The following is a 21,166-nucleotide window of genomic DNA, read 5'->3' as shown; positions in this document are numbered from 1 at the left end:
CAAGAGTCTCAATATCAGTCCACACGTCAAATTTCAAAATTGTAGGTGTATTATTTACTAAATAATCAGGTTTTTTATGTTTTCCAAAATGTTATATATATATAAAGTGGGCGTGGTTGTCATCCGATTTTGCTCATTTTCAATAACAATCTATTCTGGGTCCAGATAAGCTCGTGTACCAAATTTGGTGAAGATATCTCAATATTTACTGAAGTTATCGTGTTAATGGACAAACGGGCGGACGGATGGACGGACGGACGGACATGGCTAAATCAAATTTTTTTTCGACACTGATGATTTTGATATATGGAAGTCTATATCTATCTCGATTCCTTTATACCTGTACAACCAACCGTTATCCAATCAAAGTTAATATACTCTGTTTGCAAAGCACGCTGAGTATAAAAAAGTTAAACAAATTCCTAAAGTAACTGGAGGTGCCGGGGTTTGAACCCGGGACTTCTCACATGCGAAGCGAGCGCTCTACCACTGAGCTACACCCCCAGCGGGCGTTGGGATGCCAAATGGCTGTTTTGCCACTTAGCCACCACAGCAGATAAGCAACAAGTGTTGTGGTAAATATCACACAACTCACCATACACTAGAGGCAGCGCATGTGAGACAAAGCAACCGTTGAGCTACGAAAGTTTACAACGAAGCATGTAACGGCAATAATTTAGAATGAAAACGAAAGCATAGCGGTATACATCCGTAACTATGAAAACGGAACAAAAGTACCTACAAGCGCGGTTGCCAGCCCTTGTTTTCATTTAGGACTAAAATTCATTGAAAAAAGGTACCAAATCCCAAAGCAAGAACCAATTTGTAACAATGGAATATTGGTTCAGTATTTTGTATATATGTAGTTACTTTACATATATATATATATATATATATATATTACTCAAAATGAGCTTGAAATGTCTTAAAAATATAAGGCGCGCTAACCTCCGAAGAGATTTTAGGCCAAGCTTCTCTAACAATTTGCGTCGTGCTCCTTTTACTTTTTCCTACAAATTGGCGGGACAGAACCAACTTGTTTTATGTCGACTCCGAACGGCATCTGCAAGGCAGATTAGTTTTCACTGAGAGCTTTTCATAGCAGAAATATATACATTCGGAGTCTTTGCCAAACACTGCCGCTTAGAAAAATTTTCTTCTAATTGAAAAATTTTGATGTTGCTTTGCCCGTGGCGAGAACTCAGAATCTTCGGTGTGATAGGAGGAACATGCTACAATCACACCCCGACGGCCGCCTGTTCCTTAATTAAATGGTATAAAACCGGCAGACGAACCTTTTCTGATTGAAACCATTTATCTGTAGTATGAATAGCACCACTAACTTACAGCCACGAGTAAAAAAACCTAGCCGAATCACCTCCGAATGGTTCTCAACGAGTAACAGAAGTGGTTTAACAACATAATAGTCTTGAAATTCCTAGAACTCTTTAATAAACTTTGGGTTATATAGACGTATAACACGATATGTAAGGCTTTGAAATTTTTTTTTAAAAGAGCTTGAACATAAATTTTGTGAGTTGAAAGCGCCTTTTCATGTAAATTTTTAATTTTTATACTCAGTTGAGCAGAGCTCACAGAGTATATTAACTTTGATTGGATAACGGTTGGTTGTACAGGTATAAAGGAATCGAGATAGATAAAGACTTCCATATATCAAAATCATCAGTATCGAAAAAAAATTTGATTGAGCAATGTCCGTCCGTCCGTCTGCCCGTTAACACGATAACTTGAGTAAATTTTGAGGTATCTAGATGAAATTTGGTATGTAGATCCCTGGGCACTCATCTCAGATCGCTATTTAAAATGAACGATATCGGACTATAACCACGCCCACTTTTTCGATATCGAAAATTTCGAAAAACCGAAAAAATGCGATAATTCATTTCCAAAGGCGGTTAAAACGATGAAACTTGGTAGATGGGTTGACGTTATGACGCAGAATAGAAAATTAGTAAGATTTTGGACAATGGGCGTGGCACCGCCCACTTTTACAAGAAGATAATTAAAAAGTTTTGCAAGCTGTAATTTGGCAGTCGTTGAAGATATCATGATGAAATTTGGCAGGAACGTTACTACTATTACTATATATGTGTTAAATAAAAATTAGCAAAATTGGATGAAGAACACGCCCACTTTTTAAAAAAAATTTTTTTTTAATTCAAATTTTAACAAAAAATTTAATATCTTTACTGTATATAAGTAAATTAAGTCAAAAGTCAACTGCAGTAATGATATGATGCAACAAAATACAAAAATAAAAGAAAATTTCAAAATGGGCGTGGCTCCGCCCATTTTAGTTTAGTTTGTCTAGAATAATTTTAATGCCATAAGTCGAACAAAAATTTTCCAATCCTTCTCAAATTTGGTAGGGGCATAGATTCTATGACGGTAACTGTTCTCTGTGAAAATGGGCGAAATCGGTGGAAGCCACGCCCATTTTTTATACACAGTCCACCGTCTGTCCTTCCGCTCGGCCGTTAACACAATAACTTGAGCAAAAACCGATATATATTTACTAAACTTAGCCCACGTACTTATCTAAACTCACTTTATCTTGGTATAAAAAATGGCCGAAATCCGACCATAACCACGCCCACTTTATCGATATCGAAAATTACGAAAAATTAAAAAAATGCCATAATTCTATACCAAATACGAAAAAAGGGATGAAACATGGTAACTGGATTGGTTTATTGACGTAAAATATATCTTTGGAAAAAACTTTGTAAAATGGGTGTGACACCTACCATATTAAGTAGAAGAAAATCAAAAAGTTCTACAAGGCGAAATCAACAGCCCTTGGAATCTTGGCAGGAATACTGTTAGTGGTATTGCATATATAAATAAATTAGCAGTACCCGACAGATGATTTTCTGGATCACCTGGTCCACATTTTGGTCGATATCGCAAGAACGCCTTCACATATACATCTAAGGGCCACTCGCTTTTAAAACCCTCATTAATACCTTTAATTTCATACCCATATCGTACAAACATTCTAGAGTCACCCCTGGCCCACCCTAATGGCGATATCTCGAAAAGGCGTCCACCTGTAGACCCAATGCCCACTCCCTCTTAAAATGCTCAGTAGCACCGTTCGTTTCATAGCCATATCGTACAAACATTCTAGAGTCACCCTTGGTCCACCTTTATGGCGATATCTCGAAAAGGCGTCCACCTATAGAACTAAGGATTACTCCCTTTTAAAATGCTCATTACCACCTCTCATTTGATACCCATATCGTACAAACACATTCTAGAGTCACCCTGGCCCACCCTAATGGCGATATCTCGAAAAGGCGTCCACCTATAGACCTAATGCCCACTCCCTCTTAAAATGCTCAGTAACACCTTTCGTTTGATACCCATATCGTACAAACATTCTAGAGTCACCCTTGGTCCACCTTTATGGCGATATCTCGAAAAGGCGTCCACCTATAGAACTAAGGATTACTCCCTTTTAAAATACTCATTACCACCTTTCATTTGATACCCATATCGTACAAACACATTCTAGAGTTACCCCTGGCCCACTCTAATGGCGATATCTCGAAAAGGTGTCCACCTAATGCCCACTCCCTCTTAAAATACTCAGTAGGACATTTCGTTTGATACCCATATCGTACAAACATTCTATAGTAACCCATGGCCCACCCTAATGGCGATATCTCGAAAAGGCGTCCACCTATAGACCTAATGCCCACTCCCTCTTAAAATGCTCAGTAACACCTTTCGTTTGATACCCATATCGTACAAACACATTCTAGAGTCACCCCTGGCCCACCCTAATGACGATATCGCGAAAGGGGGTCCACCTATAGACCTCATGCCCACTCCCTCTTAAAATGCTCAGTAACACCTTTCGTTTGATACCCATATCGTACAAACATTCTAGAGTCACCCTTGGTCCACCTTTATGGCGATATCTCGAAAAGGCGTCCAGCTATAGAACTAAGGATTACTCCCTTTTAAAATACTCATTACCATCTTTCATTTGATACCCATATCATACAAACACATTCTAGAGTCACCCCTGGCCCACCTAATGGCGACATTTCGAAAAGGCGTCCACCTATAGACCTAATGCCCACTCCCTCTTAAAATGCTCAGTAACACCATTCGTTTGATACCCATATCGTACAAACATTCTAGAGTCACCCCTGGCTCACCCTAATGGCGATATCACGAAAAGGCGTCCACCTATAGACCTAATGCCCACTCCCTCTTAAAATGCTCAGTAACACCTTTCATTTGATTCCCATATCGTACAAACACATTCTAGAGACACCCCTGGTCCACCTTTATGGCAATATCTCGAAACGGCGTCCACCTATGGAACTAAGGATCACTCCTTTTCAAAATACTCATTAACAGCTTTCACTTGATACCCATATCGTACAAACATATTCTAGAGTCACCCCTGGTCCACCTTTATGGCGATTGCGTTTTCTAGCTCCGTACCGTGATATTTTTATACACATAAGTTGTGATAGGCGGATATCGATGTTGGTCTTCATTTGACACATAAGGCCAAGCAACAGCATCTATTTTTGAAGAAGAAGGGTTTATTCAAGGCCGTGTTGCCAAACCAAAGATAAGAAATTAAAAAATTATCTGGCTCACAAATTAAACCAGACTTCTATGTGGATATGACTGATTTTAGTTTTTAAAAATGTATAACGGTCCATATTTAGACTATCGATTTTAAGTGATTTTTGTGAATATTCGAGATTCAAAGCTTTCTATACAATCTTTTTGTTGCTGTTATCACTTCTGAAAAAAGTCTAGTCACAGTTAAAGTTTACACAACTCCGCTTTTTAAGTGCACAACGGTCTTAAACAATATTTACATATCTAATATTTACATGCTTATACATAATAGCTACAATGTACGGAACTGCAATTTCCCCTGACGATAAATTTTTTGCAAGTCATCCTAAGAATGAACAATGAGAAGATACAAAGTATAAATATTTTCAAAATATTTACTTATGAGATTTACACATGAATACAAACAGTGATGGACATACTCCCTCTACATTCGTTGATATGTAGAAGTTAAACAAAAGTAGGGATAGGACACCACCCTGTGGCACCAGTGCCGTAGAGAGAAAATCCGGGCCCGGGACTAAACAATTTACGGGCCCCCTATAAAAAATCCACTAATACATTTGATTAACTTGAATTAATGACGTCTCATTCATGAATCATTACTGATGGATTACATCAAAAAAAAATTTCCCACATTGGACTAAGAGCTGACAATAAAATTAACAAGGAATATTTACTATTTATACTATTTTATTGTAACGTAGAAATAAAATTCTCTTTTAACAGCCACATATTATTTCAAATAATCTTTTCTAGTTATTTGGTAACATTTTAATACATTTCTGATAAATTTAATGATGATTATAACTTTTAATTATTCAATATGGAAAGTTCGGATATCGAAGAGTGGCTTTACTTGCTTTTTTCGCTGCAAAATTTTTATAATAATATCGAAATTTAACTGTCCTGCCAAAACGGATTCAACACAAAGCGTGGCAAGTCATGAAACTCGTTCTTGTGATGAACACGGTCTATGAAAGTTTTTGATTCCTGAAAGGACGCTGAAGGAAAGTTCTGCACTAGCTACAGTGACAGGTATAATGCAAAAGATACGTAAAGCCACACAAATGTTGGGGAAAATCGTATACAGATTTTGAACAACATAGATGGCATTTAGCAATTCCAATGGTGAGAGACCTTTATCAAAATTTGCTTCGTAAATGTGTTTCAAGTGAATTATTTCGCATTCTAAGCTTTGAGAAATGTCCGACTTGTATTTTTCCTCAAATTTTGCTGCCCTCGCTCGAACCGTAGTTTCATCCATGTCTTCAAATTACCACAAAAAGGAAAAAGTCTCGCTCAAATTTCTCATATCTGCAAATCGTTAAGTAATGCCAGTGATTATCTAATCAACGATCACCAGGAATGTATTGTTTTTAAAATCAGACTCTGAATCATCCGTAATCATCTCATTTAAATTATCTTCAGAACGTCTTTTGGTTTTCTCTTTCGAGTGTCCGGAAACTTTGGCGAGATATTCAATTGAATAGCAACTGTTTTGCATTCGTATAAAATTCTTTCCCATTGGTTCCTGATCAACTTCTAATCAGCTAATAAGGCATCTAGATGTCGGACCTCAACATCTATGGTGGCGTCTCTAGCTTGGAGTACGACGTTTATTTCATTAATGGTAATCAGTATTTTGAACCAAATTGAGGACAGCAATATACAATCGAACATGTTGATGTACTTGAGACTGCCGGTAACATCTCCGTATGCTTGCGCAGTCAAATTTGGCTTTTGTCTGAAAGACTATGAAGAGAGCTCGGTACATTTTTTTTGAGGATGTCCCATCGTTGTGGAGTGCCGCTGAAAATGGTTAAACATTTTGTACAACTTCGAAGAAAGTAATTGCAGCCGTACAACATTCTGCAGCATCAACACCACATACATTTAGACTGTGGGTTGCACAAGGCGAGTAATCTGCATTCGAGTTTTTGTGGAGAATGTGACGTAGTGCTCCGTTGTAAGCTCCTTCATATTGGCGCCGTTATCGTATCCTTGTGCACGACAATCTTTTAATGGGATTTCGTGTTTACCTAGAGTATGGCAAATTAGATCAGCGATTTTCTGATCAGTTTTTTGGTTACAATTCACGAAAGCCAAAAACCGTTCTTGAATTGTAAAATTTGTTGCTTTCGAATTGAAATGGAGTTAACTCAAAATGAACGTAGTCAACGTGTCTAGCATCAGGCATAGCATCAACGATAATAGCAAAATACTTGGCTTTCTTGCCTTGATCTAATATAGTTTCCCTCACATGCTTTGCACAAATTTCTATAAACTCGTTCTGAATGTCTGGGGAAAGATAGTGAATTTGTAAACGTTTGTGCTGCTGTTGTGATATCCTAACTTTCTCCAAATGATCTTTAAGAATCGGATCATAATGGCTTATGCCCAAAAAATGTCCATTATTTCGTTCACCAAGATATATACTTTCGCCTTTGAAAGCTAGGCCTCTTTCACCCAAAAATAAAATAGTGTCCAAAATTCTATATAAAATTTCTTTCCACTTTTGAGTTTCAGTGATTACCTGTTCATTTATAAGTGTATCAATTGTAGCCTCCTTTTGAATTAGATTTTGTAAAGATCACCTTTGAATATAACATTTAATGTGATCTTGAGTATTTTCGTGTGATGGCAGTTTATCGCATAGCTTCTTTCATACCTGGAATTTCGTATATCCGCACAACAAATTTTAGGTTGATTTAAAGTATTGGCAACGAGGTAGGAAATGCCTCGTCATGACAATCACGTGGAAAAATAACAGGACACTTTTGATCACCTCGACGAATTATTTCGTTGCCTTCTTCAGATCGCAAAAACTCATTATTCACGGTACTGATATCGAAGTCGTTTAAATAATCTGGACTTTCATACAGAGTTGGTGGTATTGTTGGAGGACCTTTTGAAGACGAGCCTTTATCAGTGTCGCCACGAAAACTTTACGATTTCGGATTAATGTAAGCATACATTTTTGTTTGATGTTTTTATTGTCTCCTCAGGCCCAGGCAAAAAGTCATTATCAATATTCGTTGCTTTTGAAATTCGGCTTAAAATTTGCACACGGAACAACTAAAGACCCTCCTGAATTAAAAAAATGTCTTAGTACGTCTAAATCGCGGGCTCCCTGAGAAACCCCCAGCTCGGGGGGATTACCCCTAATCCTAAGAATGAATAATGATAAGATATAAAGTATACACATTTTCAAAATATTTACATGTACTTAGGCCCGGTTTTTCAGTACAAGTTCAACTTAGTTTATCAGTTAAACTACGATTAAACTTATTCTGCAGTTCTTCAGTCCACTGGTAGATTCAAACTCTAGTTAACCTATCAGGTATTTGCGTTCGTGAGAAATGGCGTCGAATATGCCCAAGAAGCATTTGGCCTTAAGTACTATTAGAGCTCATGTTGATAACTAGGCATACTTCTAAAATCTCAAGAGTTGTTTCGAAACAGTAGCTCAACTCGAGAGTCATAGCGTACCCAGCAAAAGAGGGAATTTTTTATAAACAACAAATACTATTACTTAAGTTGAAAAAATTTAATTAACAACTTGTGGTTTTCTAACTGGACTCAAATGTAAAATTCCATACCACAGTAGGGTAAGGCTTTGTCAACTGAGCCCCGTTTTCACCAAAGTCAATATTTTGCGATGTCCGGCTAGTTCGCTAAATTTAACATTTCCATCACTTATTCGAACTAAATTATTATGGTTATGGTTATGGTTCTTTTTTTTGAAAAGGGTTACAGGGTTGTTCACCAATATGCTCCTATTTAATATCAATGCAAACAAAATAATTATTAATAACTCTATTTTTATTGTTTTCCTTATTGACAACAAAATTTTTAGTACTAAAGGTTTCGTAAAACAAAGCAATGTTTTCAAACTACATATTTCGAATCTCAAGCATTTTTTTTGTAGATTATCCCAGCAGTTGTTTTTACATAAGCTGTTCTTTGAAATTTCCCTCTGCAAGGCACTAAAATTGTTTAAATATTCAATTGTTTATAGAAAATGTATTGCAAACCAACAACACAAAATTTTTTGCAAAAAAAAATAATTGTACTCTGTACTTGATTGTCATTTAAATCTATATCTAAAAAATTGTCCCGTTCGGACGCTTACTTTCGGATAAACAATTAATTTCCCAAAACAATCCAAATATATTTGATTGCTAATTAAAAAAAAACTATGCACAATTTTGCAACGAAATTCACACAGTGTTTTTCTCGACCACAAAACTCGGCGCTGACCAAATATCATCGCAAAATATTGACTTTGGTGAAAACGGGGCTAAGTTGAAAAAGCCTCACTCAGTATTTTCACGAAAATAAAATAAACAAGTAAGGACGGGACTGTCTTCGGCTGTGCCGAAAACTTCATACCTTTCATGAATGGGGCTGAACAATAATCTTATCCCATTCGTAATCTCCAAATAATCGGATGTATAAGTTAAAAATATATAGCGAACAGATGTACATACCTAAACGATTTTTAAGATAAATATAAAATAAAAAATAGGTAGGTACTTTGTGTGAGAATGCAAAGTTTCAGGTTTTTTGTAGTCTGCGTGTAAAAACTATGACTACGAATCACGTATTTCAAAAATATATGACGTAAACGTAACTATTTGATGAAATTTGATGAATTTTGAAGCTTCTATCCGTAAAAAAGGGGCAAAAATGACAGTATATATGAAGTATATAATATATATACCACCGATCTCTATGATTTTTTCAGACAACAATATATGCTATATACGTAACCATTTGGTGAAATTTGAAGTTTCTAGCTGTTAAAATGGAGCCGAAATCGCAAAAGAAAAATATATATATACTATATATACCATCATATATATATTATATATATCACCGATCTCTATGATTTTTTCAGACAACAATATATGCTATACGCGTAAGCATTTGGTGAAATTTGAAGTTTCTAGCTGTTAAACCGGGGCAGAAATTGCGCAAAGTTTCTTATCTGAACAATCGGATGTATGAGATATATACTATGTATACCACCGATCTCAATGATTTTTTCAGACATCAATATATGCTATACACGTAAGCATTTGGTGAAATTTGAAGCTTCTAGCTGTTAAAATGGGGCCGAAATCGCAAAAGAAAAAAATATATATACTATATATACCATCATATATATATTATATATATCACCGATCTCTATGATTTTTTCAGACAACAATATATGCTATACACGTAAGCATTTGGTGAAATTTGAAGTTTCTAGCTGTTAAACCGGGGCAGAAATTGCGCAAAGTTTCTTATCTGAACAATCGGTTGTATGAGATATATACTATATATACCACCAATCTCAATAATTTTTTCAGACAACAATATTTGCTATATACGTAAGCATTTGGTGAAATTTGAAGCTTCTAGCTATTAAAATGGGGAAGATATTGCGCAAAGTTTCTTATCTGAACAACCGGTTGTATGGGATATATGCTATATATACAACCGATCTTTATGATTTTTTCAGACAACAATATATGCCATATACGTAAGCATTCGGTGAAATTTGAAGCTTCTAGCTGTTAAAATGGGGCTAAAATTTCGAAAATATATATATATACTATATATATACACTATATATATATACCTATACCACCATATATATACTATATATAGCACCGATCTGTATGATTTTTTCAGACAACAATATATGCTATATATGTAAGCATTCGTTGAAATTTGAAGCCTCTAGCTCTTAAAATACGGCAGTAATTACGAAAAGTTTCTTATCTGAACAATCGGTTGTGGGGGATATATACTATATATACGACCGATCTCATCAATTTTTTCAGGCAACAATATGTGCAATATACGAAAGTATATCGTGAAGTTTGAAGCTTAAATCTGTTAAATTGAGTAAGATATGACAAAAATCCTCTTTTTCTGAAAAATCGGTTGTATGGAGGATATATGCTATAGTGGTCCGATCCGGCGGTTCCGACAAATGTCTAATCGGACACCCAAATACACCCGCTCACCAAATTTTATCAAGATATCTCAAAAATTGAGGGACTAGTTTGCATACAAACAGACAGACGGACAGACGGACATGGCTAAATCAACTCAGCTCTTCAACCTGATTATTTCGGTATACTTAATGGTGGGTCTATCTATTTTCCTTTAAGGACTTACAATTTTGAGTTTCGTGACGAAATTAATATACCATTTCATTTTCATGAAAGGTATAAATATATATAATTTATTATTGATTAATTACGCTCCACCCCTCACTAGGGTAGGCACCTTGTCGTTGGTGTGAGGGCTTAGCCGAACTCCATAGCGCCCGACTATGAGGCGGAGCTGTTTAGGACTGACATCTACGCCGTTTCGACTCATAGGAGGGCGGTGGGATGTCGGTGACCAAGAACTGCCAACCCCCTAATCCAGGGTGTTATGCGGACCGTGCCTATTGGACGATTTGCAGCCAGGGGATAAATTCGGCTGTATTCGAACGGAGCCTTCCCGATACCGGGCCATCTCGGGAAGTAGTTATGGCCTTACCGCAGTAAGGGGCGCTGCTGTGGCGGACGGTTCTTTCCCCGTATATAATACTGGACCGCTGAGCCCGCCTTGTCGGGTAGGTGGTCGTACGACCAAGATGAACAACTCATTACCTGAATGTAATAAGGAGGATGTAAAGAGGAGGACTGAGTTGCAATCCAAGGACGACAAATACGAATTAAGCGATGCGTCGGACTCGGGGAGCGAGAGTAGTGCTGATTCAATGAACTCCGTGTTGGAGAAGCACACAAATGAAAACGGAGTAGAAGAGTGGAGAAGGGTACGGAGCAGAGGAAGTAAAAGAGCTCTCTCGCAATACCGTGCAGCACTAAGAATTGTACAACGCTTGGGAGCAGTGGTCGACCCAACAGAAGTGGAGATCGAGCGCTTGGAATGGGCCCATGAAGCGGTAGAAGTAGGTCGAAGGCAGTTCAAAAGGTTTGCTGCGAGAAACCCTCGGTTCTGCAACCGGTACGAGGAGGAAGAAGCGTCGAATGGCAGAATGAAGAGGCAAGGTTCGGCAGAAGGCGACAAGCCTGCTTTCAAGAGGCAGAAAGGATCCAGTCCTAGAGCCGCGAGGCAGGGCAGTCGCATAGACAAGACAAGTAGGCCCAAAGTTGTAAGACAGATGGGTTCCAATAGCGAGGTAGCAACTACCTCGAAAGCTGCCAGTCAGAGGGAAGTTCCAACTACGGAAGTAGGAGATAAGCCCAAGGGAGATAACGCTAAGACTCCGGCTTTCTCGGAGGCGCTAAAGGGAGTTAACGCGAAGACTCCGGTGTTCTCGGAGGTTCCAAAGGGAGATAACACTAAGACTCCTGCTTTTCCCGAGAAGATGAGTGATGTGGCAAAGCAGTCACTGACTGTGGCGCTGGTTGATCGTAGGATTCGGGGGGATGGTATAATGGTGTGAAGATGATAGCGTGCGACAACATCGCGAGCTTGCGGTGGCTGGAGGAAGTCGTTCCAAACCTCCAAAGGCAAGGCACGAACGCGCGGTTTGAGGTGGTGGATAAAGCGCAAATCCCCACGGTACCAAAAGTTAAGGTATGGATACCATGCGTGATGAAGTCGGAGGATACACTGCGACTTCTGCAGAATCAGAATCCGAACATACCGACACGGGATTGGAAGGTACTTACTGTATCTCGGCCTACCGAGGATGGTCAGTTCTACATCTTTCAAATAAACAAGCAGGCGGAGGATATTTTGTACACGCAGCTTGGCAAAATGTCCTTTGGCACTGGCAAAATTTACATGCGACTCAGGAAAAGAAGTCCCGAGGATAAAAATCCTAACACGCTGGAAGTGGGCGAAGTCGAAAAGGACCTCAGAAGCCTAAGGGAAAAAATACAGGTGGAGGTCCCCGACGTCACCACGAACGTGCTAGAAGAGGACCAACCGCTAAATGGTGCTGTGACTCGTACAGAGGAACACACGGCACAACATTCACGAGGGGCTGAAGGGGGCCTCGAATACTCTAAACCAAAAGGGCAAGAGAAGGACGACGACGTCAAGACGAAGGTGCTGGAGGGGGAAAAACAGCCCAATGGTGCTGCGAGTCCTACAGATAAACCTCCAACACAGTAAAGTGGCGTCGAGCGAACTCCTCCTAACCCTTGAGGAGGGTTCGTTTGACGTGGCGCTGATCCAGGAGCCGTGGCTCTCATCGGGAGGAAAGGCTTCTGGACTTAGCGCGCGCGGGTTTGGCGTTTACTACGCACAAACGGAAGGACGGGTGCGAGCTGTAGTAATGGTAAGGAAACAGCTGCATTCATATATGCTGCCTAATTACACCACCGAGGATCTCGTAGCGGTGGCCGTTGAGCAAAAGAATAAGCAGGCATTTATCCTGGCGTCCTGCTACATGGCCCATGCTGCGGAGGTTCCACCGATGGAGTGCAAAAGGCTAGTACAGGAGGAAGGGCGCAAAGGGCGGTTGGTCATAGGCGCAGATGCAAATGCGCACCACAATGCGTGGGGAGGAGCAGATACGAACGAGAGAGGCGAATCTCTATTTTGTTAAATCCTGCAAACCAATTTGCAGATAGCCAACAGGGGAAATGTTCCTACATACATTGGTCTAACATCCAGCAATGTTCTGGATATTACATTGAGCTCCGAGCGTGATATATCAAGGTATGATTGGATGGTTCTCGATAGACCATCCTTCTCCGACCATGCGTATATAAGCTTCAGCATCCCACTAAAGAGGGTAGAGAAGGGAGGAACCTTTAGAAACCCTAGGGCAACGAATTGGACTAAATTCCAGAAACACGTAGAAACGAAACTGGGACAACCCAAAGAGGTTGCTAATGTAGAGGAACTGGAGGAGTCGAATGAATTCCTAACAAGGACGCTTATGACTGCGTATAACAAAGCTTGCCCTCTAAGAAGATTCAGAGGAAAAGCAAAGCCGCCATGGTGGAGCAATGAGCTTAGTCTTCTAAGAAGACAGGTAAAAGAAATGTTTAAACTCGCAAAGACCGCGGAAAGCGAAGCGTGTCGGGACGAGTACAGGGATCTACTGATGATCTACAAGCGTGAAATTACCAGGGCGAAGAGAAACTCATGGAAAAGTTTCTGTACGGACATAGAGTGCTCCAGTGAAACAGCACGGTTGAAAAAAGTCCTAGCAAAGGGAAACATAGTCCAGGGACTAATAAAGAAAGAGAACGGGGAATGGTCACGTGATAGTGAGGAATCCCTTGAGGTGCTTCTCGATACACATTTCCCATCGGGAGACGGTTTAGAAGAACCAGCAGACATCACTCACACTTCGATCACGGAGCTAGTGGTGCCGGGCTTGTTGACCGATACCAAGATCGAGTGGGCAGTGAAGACGTTTTCTAAGTTTAAATCACCGGGCCCAGATGGTATATTCCCGGCCATGCTACAAGTCTCAAGTAGGGCGGTCGTGGAATGGCTTAAAATAATATTCGATGGGTGCATAAGACTGAATCATGTACCGCACTCTTGGAGAACTGCTCGTGTAGCTTTTCTACCAAAGGCGGGGAAGATCGGTCACGTGTATCCCAAAGACTATAGACCCATTAGCTTAACATCATTTCTGCTCAAAACCTTTGAAAGGCTGATAGATGTGTACATAAAGTCCAACGTGGATGAAAAGCTGCTCTCCACAACACAGCATGCGTACACCAAAGGCAAGTCGGTAGACACCGCATTGCATAGGGTGGTAATAAGCATAGAGAAATCCCTGGAATATAAGGAGTATGCTCTAGGAGTCTTCTTGGACATTGCCGGGGCTTTCAATAATGTTGCAAAATGGGCGATTATGGATGGTCTTAATTACATTAAAGTACATCCTGCCTTAATCAGATGGATCGGCTGCATGTTAAATTGCAGAAAGATTACATCACAATGGGGATTGTACGAGGCCACGAAATCAGTGGACAGGGGCACGCCGCAGGGAGGGGTGCTATTACCTCTGCTGTGGACACTGGTCATCAACCAACTGCTCAGGCAATTCGATGAGGGACCCGTAAAACTTACGGCTTACGCAGATGACGTTGCAATTGTCATAAGTGGAAAATGCCTTCCAACGATTAGTTCTTTGATGGATCGGGCGCTTCGGGATATTCATACCTGGGCATCTAATGTCGGGCTGAAAGTCAATGCGGAGAAGACGGATATGGTCTTGTTTACAAAGAGGTACAAGGTCCCAAATTGGACCAGGCCTAAGTTAGGAGCGGTGACCTTACAGGAGAAACCTTGCACAAAATATCTAGGAATCATCCTAGACAGTAAGCTGTCATGGAAGCTCAACGTGGAGGAGAGGGTCAAGAAGGCCTCAACGGCACTCTACGCATGTAAAAGAATGCTGGGGTGTACGCCCTCTCTTTCTCATTGGGTTTTTACAGCGATTGTAAGCCCTATTATATACTATGGAGTTCTTGTTTAGTGGAAAGCCACACAAAAAACAACATACCTCAAAAAATTAGAGGGGGTATGCAGACTATCGATGCTTAGCATTACGGGAGCCCTGAAAACAACCCCGACGGCTGCACTGTATGCCATTTTGCACATCCCACCTGTAGACCTGGTAGCAAAGAACAAAGCGTTAACGACCGCAACCAGGCTCGATGCTTCGGGGCAGCTTGAGCGCCGACCATATGGCCATAGTAGTATAGCGTCCTCAGTCACAAGACGAACAGACTACATGATTCCCTACCTGCACTTTGAGGGAGATCTTAAGGCCACAATAGAGGTGGACGGTTGGCGCAAGGGTGCGCAAATGGCGGACGAGGCGATACATGTGTACACCGATGGTTCCAAAATAGTGGAAGGAGTAGGGTCTGCGGTATACTGCGCTGATCCGGAATTAAGCAGATCCTACAGGCTGCCGGATTACTGTAGCGTTTTCCAAGCGGAAATATTAGCCGTAATCAAAGCAGTAGAAACCCTGGAAGAGAATAGCTTAAGCTGCAACCGTGTTACCTTTTATATTGACAGTCAAGCAGCAATTAAGGCAATAATCTCGCATAGCACAGCATCTAAATGCGTGTTAGAGTGTAAGCAGTCTCTGGAGAGAATCGGGACAGGGAGAAGCATACATCTATATTGGGTCCCAGGGCATATGGGAATAGATGGGAATGAAAAAGCGGACGAATTAGCTAAAAAGGGCGCATCCCTTGAAGCTTGCTCCGTAGACGTCCCAATTAGATTGGGCGAGATTAAGCGAATGCGAGAGGTGCACATGATCGACCAAGCAAAAAAGGCGTGGGTTCAAGCGCGGGGCTGTAAAGTGTCGAAGATTATGTGTAGGTCTTACAACCTTAGACTAACACAGTTGCTTCTATCATTAAAAAGAGAGGACTGTAGACTCATGACGGGTATTCTGACTGGACACTGCCTTCTGGCGTCACATGCCTTTAAATTAGGCTTGGTCAGTGATAGCAGGTGTAGGAAGTGCGGGTTGGAGGAGGAAACGATCGAGCACGTTCTGTGCTCGTGCCCTGCACTTGCCAGGCTAAGACTCCAGCTATTAGGAGTGATACAGCTGTCAGATCTAGAAGCAGCAAGTGGCTTAAGTCCTAGGAAGCTTCTAGTATTTGCCAAGAGGACGGAGTTATTTTATAACATAGGTCCTGGTTTTTGATAGGGTTTTTCAGTTTGGTCGTTAAAACAAACTTCTGGTAACACTACGGACTCAATCAGTCTATGTGAGGTCCTCATGGACCGGCCAGTTCAACCTACCTACCTACGCTCCATTACTGCTATCAACCAGGTGTTTATTTCTCACAATAAACAGCTGTTGGTTTTGGTGGTACCACCTTGGAGATTTTTTTCAACTCCACCCCAACTCGATATTCAGTGTAGGATATCAACTGGAGCAATGTGTTGAATATTAATTTGAGAACTGTACATTTCTCAAAATCTCTCCAAATTTGGATAATAATTGGAAAATATTAATGACGTTGGAGATCAACTCGAAAACTCGAAAATTTTACAAAATTTCTCAAAGGTTGGTAGTGGTTGGAGAATGATGTTGGATATCACCTCCGGAACTAGATATATATTTCACTGGAGAAATTTTTTTCCATGTTTGTTGGGTAAACACAATCCAGCTGTTGCGTGTATCTACAAATTGTTTAGATAATAAAAAAACCAATGTTGCCGCACAAAAACCAACCCCAAACAGAGGCGGCCTTAAACAGTGACTGAAAAACTGCTGAGTAGTTTAACTGGAGTTTAAGCAAACTTGGTTTATGCTTAGCTTAACCAACTACTGAAAAACCGGGCCTGAAACACCCTTAAAGCAGAGGTCGTGATATTTTTGTTTTTGTACACATGAGTCGTGATAGGCAGATGCCCCTGTTGTGTTTCATTTAACACATACGGAGCGACATCTATTTTTGAAAAAGTAGATTCACTAAAGGCAGTGCCAAACTAAAGAGAAGAAATTAAAAAATTATCTGGCACACAAATTGAACCCGACTTCTATCTGGCTCAAATCGTTGTTGCATTTACATGCAAATTTTGTTTATCTGGTTTCGGATCATTAGGACGGGATGACTGCAAAATTGTAAACTTGAGTCGAGAAATATGTAGTACATACCATTTTAAGAACCTTAGAAAATAGTCGTTGTACTGAAAATAACAAGAGCAGTGGCCGTTCGAGCAAACTATATCGCCTAGACATTAGCTTTATTTTGAAATAAGTGTACCAAAATCCAAGAGTTCTTGCTCCAAAATTAGCCAAAGATATAGCAACCTCATCAGGCAATTGTGTCTATCCACGAACAATCTAAAGAGCTCTGCACAAGAACGGCTTTCACAGCAGAATCCCACGCAAAAAGCCTCTTCGGCAAAAAACCTAAACTTCGCTTATAGTTTTTGAAAGTACACAGGGAAATGGGATGGATTCTTGGCAAAAACATTCGTTTACCGATGAGTCAAAGTTCAATACTTTCGGTAGCGATGGAATAACAAATAAAACAGGTTTTCAGAGCTGCTATCCTCAAAGACGCATCATAGAAGCTTGGAATAGTATAACACCTGCATAGGTAACCAATTTAGTAGCCTCAATACTAAGAAATAATATTATTAAGGCTTACGTGAAGTTGTCCGGAAAATATGTCTTTGAACTCATACATAATGTTGGTGAACGCGATTACCAAACTAATGGTAGGTTACGTTAGGTTAAGAGGGGTGCATGGGAATTTCTCACAGTTTTACTCGGAAACATTTTTGTAAATTGTGAGTTCCAGGTGGCGGCATGTTATGTTATGTTATGTTGAATTGACTGGTCAATAAAGATCTCACATAGATTGGATGTGCCCATAGTGATACCAAAATTTGTTTGCCGACCGAACGTACAAACTCCAATTAGGTACCAGGACTTATTGAATAACTCCGTCCTCTTGGAAAATACTCTAGGATCAAGCCTAATTGCTGCCTTGGGATCTGGCAACTTCCTCGTCACTGACTAGGCCTAATTTATAAGCATGTGACGCCAGAAGGCAGTGTCCAGTTAGTATGCCCATTGTGGGCCTTAATTCTTCTCTATTTAGAGATATGAGAAACTTGGTAAGTCTAACATCCTAGGGTTTGCACATGATCTCAGAAACTTAACAAAATTTGGTTGTTGTTGTAGCGATAAAGGCAGTTCCCTAAGGTTTTCGTGAGTGTTATCGATGTTGAGGGTCCTTTGCCGGATATAGACTCGATACTTTTAGGTGGCAAAAACCCTAAAAGCAGGACCATCTCGGGGACGATTTATTATGACCACATTTAACTTTCTACACCATCCAGCCCCACACCCCCTAATTCGATGAGGAACTATGGGTCGCCAGAGCCTTGCTTGCTAAATGAACAAGATTCGCCACTGGTAGGTTAGGTTGACAATTGGGATCGAGATGGTTGCGCTACACAACCCTTTGAATCCCAAATTTGGTATATATTTATAGTTCGTTACAACATTACCATATCACCACTGGTAGGGGAAAGTATGAAAATTTTTAAAAAGTTGTAAGTGGTCCTGATCCGCTCCTTTTTAGTTAATCCCTCCACAAATCGTTTAATGCCATAAGTCGAACAAAAATTTACCAATTTTAACGAAATTTGCTATGAACATTGTTTTTATGACAGTAACGGTTTTATAGCATCTTACGAAAGGCGATATTTGCATAGATAGTTATAAGGACAAGACGAAATACTTGCTGTAATCCAAGAAAGAATCGGCACATTCGTGCCTGGGCAGCCACGCTACTGTTGACGATTAATAAATTTGAGACTGTGAAGGATTTCTTCTATTTGGGATCCAGCTTTAATAGCAAAAACAATGTCAGCCTAGAAATCAAACGGATAATAACCCTTGCCAACAAGTGCTTCTTTGGACTGAGTAAGCACTTGTTCTCGACGAACAAAAATCGCGCTCTACAAGTTGCTAATCATACCTGTCCTGATCTATGGCACGGAATCATGGACGATGTCGAGAGAAGATAAGAGGCTATTGGAGTGTTCGAGAGCAAAGTTTTGCGGATTATTTATGGTCTTGTCCGTGAGCCGACGAAGAGTATTGAATGCAACACAAACAAAGCACACAGCTGGGTGTATAATATTCGTTTTCGCCCGAACTTTCACTTCCTTTCTTGTTCATTATTGTTTTTCGTTTGCTATTATTTTTTGTGTAAACAGGCTTTCATGCAATCGAACTTTCAAATAAGATAAGGTTGAATATTGAAAGAACCAATATTATGCCCTTGAGTTAAGCATTTAAGACAATCTAGTCATATATTGTTATTGGCAAAATGGAGTATGCGGCATTGTGGGGACAAAACCCCCGGATTGCATATTTGGCGGAAATCGAGTTGTTTTAGCATAAATTCTAAAATTATTATTTTCAGTAGAAATCTAAATCCAGTACTTAAAGCCAATCGACCCATTGCACGTCATATATTTGAAAAAATTCGATTGCCTACTTGAACCACCTATTTGCAGAAATACCTGGTGAATACTTACTGGTCGAAAATATTGAGTGATCATAAGGATTACACAAACGTCCTATTTTGAAAGAGCAAGGTTCATGTTTCGCATTATATTCACTTTCAAATCAGGAATGGAGCTATCCAGATATGCAGGCAGAATATGTAATACATATATCTTAATCAGCAGATGTAGTCGACCATTTTACGTTTCTTGTCGACTTCAAATAAATAAATGAGTTCAAGTCATGACCCAAACAAAATCCAGACTTCGCTCGTATTCTTGGGAAATTTTGCATTTTTTTAAGAACAAAAACGCATCAATTTTGGGTCCGACAGAATATTTAAAGCACATTGATACCCAAAAAAAATGTGTCCCAAAACCTATCGAAGTAGGAGCAGAAGTCGTTACAGTATTGAGCTGAGTAGCTTCTGGCCTTGTTGCTAACGCATAAATGATGAGTTATTGCTAAATTTTCCTTTTGTTCTATTTCTGAGTTGAAATTTATAGCAAAGGGGTATATACTATATATACGACCGATCTATATGATTTATTCCGACAACAATATATACTGTATAAGTAAGCATGTGAAATTTGAAGAGTCTAGCTGTTAAAATGGGGCAGAAATTGCCAAAAGTATCTTATCTGAAAAATCGGTTGTATGGGATACAGGGGCGTAGCGATGGGGGTTTCGGGGGTTTAAACCCGCTTCCCCTAAATATAGACATACATATAAACATTGCTTACGGTTCTGTTTGTTCGCCGAACTAAACGATACTAATTCTATTGCTTTAATTTTATTCTCCACATTTAAATAATGTTAAATTTACAGCATTTTTTCGAAGTACACATTTCCTATTTTGAAATATAATGCAAATTTGACATTATTTTCCATGTGGAAAACACATTATTATAATGTAATATCTACATTTTTTTCATATCAAAATCACATTTCAAAAATGTAAAATTCAAATTATTTGATAAATGAAAAAAATAATGTGTTGTTCACATTTTAAAATGTAAAAAACACATAAGTGTTTTTTTCGCGTAGATATGACTTTTTATACTCAGTTGAGCAGAGCTCACAGAGTATATTAACTTTGATTGGATAACGGTTGGTTGTACAGGTATAAAGGAATCGAGATAGATATAGACTTCCATATATCAAAATCTTCAGTATCGATTGAGCCATGTCCGTCCGTCTGTCCGTTAACACGATAACTTGAGTAAATTTTGAGGTATCTTGATGAAACTTGGTAGGTGAGTTGAACTTTTGACGCAGAATATAAAACTAGTAAAATTTTGGACAATGGGCGTGGCACCGCCCACTTTTACAAGAAGGTAATTTAGAAGTTTTGCAAGCTTTAATTTGGCAGTCGTTGAAGATATCATGATGAAATTTGACAGGAACGTTACTCCTATTACTATATGTCTGCTTAATAAAAATTAGCAAAATCGGAGAACGATCACGCCCACTTTTTAATAAAAATTTTTTTAAATTCAAATTTTAAAAGAAAAGTTAATATCTTTACAGTATATAAGT

General features: G+C 39.5%; 1 protein-coding gene and 1 non-coding gene across 15 annotated transcripts in view; both read right to left on the bottom strand.

The window, feature by feature from the left end:
* Window positions 1–21,166, bottom strand: part of osp (outspread) — a 418,306-nt gene that overhangs the window by 87,495 nt on the left and 309,645 nt on the right. The gene's annotated exons all lie outside the window — the stretch shown is intronic.
* TRNAA-CGC (transfer RNA alanine (anticodon CGC)) lies at window positions 433–504 on the bottom strand. Its single transcript has one exon. It is a non-coding gene; the product is annotated as a tRNA-Ala (tRNA).

The sequence above is a fragment of the Eurosta solidaginis genome, chromosome 2 (assembly GCF_040869045.1).
Source record: "Eurosta solidaginis isolate ZX-2024a chromosome 2, ASM4086904v1, whole genome shotgun sequence".
Lineage (NCBI taxonomy): Eukaryota > Metazoa > Arthropoda > Insecta > Diptera > Tephritidae > Eurosta > Eurosta solidaginis.
This window is presented reverse-complemented; position numbering and strand designations above follow the sequence as displayed.